Consider the following 1,219-nt stretch of genomic DNA (forward strand, 5'->3'; position numbering starts at 1 on the left):
ACGTTGCATGACCGACCAATTTGACCACTACACATCAATAAATTTAATCTAAATCCTCTAACGAGGGCACTTTCTATATACATTCGAGTCGAGCAATCACTAACGTTAACTTAGTCAATCTCATTTCGTCAATCATATAAGTCTGAGGGTGTAAATCCCATTCTTTTATTGTATTTTATTATTTTGCACATTATTGTAAGGTTTACGTCAAAAGTATGATTAAAACCGACTTCTAAAACCCATTTATCAAACCGTTTTTACGGATCAGCAGCAACCAGACGTCGAGAAGAAACGCAGCAGCTGCTGCGCCTCTTCGAAGGGTCGGAGATCTCCTGCGCCTCTTCCAGAGGCTGCCACTGCTTCTGCTCTCTTTCTTCTTCTTCCTCAGTTTTTCGGTTGTTTTCGTTACTTTTGTTTTACCTTATTTTCTTTTTTTTCCTTTTGCACGAAATAAACTTTTAATATTATTCTTTTAATTGTCATGTTTTATTACGACTTAAATCCCTTATAATCAATATTTGCGGGTTTTCGTCGCTAAATCAAACCCGGATTTTGGAGACTCGGTTCGTTCATATCAAGTTTCTGGAATTCGTCCTTTGTACATATTTTCCATCGTTTATTTCCAGTTTATCAAATTCTTTTAAGTTCGTTTCCGTCTTCATAAATAGACCTAATTCGCTTCGATTCGTTTATAATTCGTTTCTAACTCGTTTTGATCTGTTTTAATTCGTATTCATTGCTTTTATGACGGTTCTATTTATAATTAACATGGTAAACCACCTTCACTTGAGTCAAATATTGATAATCAATCATTAAACACACCAACGAACATTAACAAGCCCGCGGTTCTGACTTCACAAATTTAACTCAACTCGAGAACAGACGCATGATAGTGATGTGCCTCTTCCAAGGACGCAGCAGTGTCGATCTTTGCGCTTTCCCGGATGAGTTCTGTCCCTGCGCTTCCGTTTTCGCTTTGACCTAATCTTTTAATTGCGTAATTAATTGATTATTAATCATAATATCACTCTTAATCTGCCCATATTTTCTAACCTTATTTATTTTCTTTTCTTTTCTTCAAATTGTCCGTCTTAAGTATATTTGTGACGTAAATCAATTAATTCATTGTAATTTCAATTGTCGCTATTTATTGTATTTATTATGTATGATTTATTTATTTGTTTTTCATATGTAATTAATTCTAAACCCTAATTCGACA

The sequence above is a fragment of the Silene latifolia genome, chromosome 2 (assembly GCF_048544455.1).
Source record: "Silene latifolia isolate original U9 population chromosome 2, ASM4854445v1, whole genome shotgun sequence".
NCBI classification, from domain to species: domain Eukaryota; kingdom Viridiplantae; phylum Streptophyta; class Magnoliopsida; order Caryophyllales; family Caryophyllaceae; genus Silene; species Silene latifolia.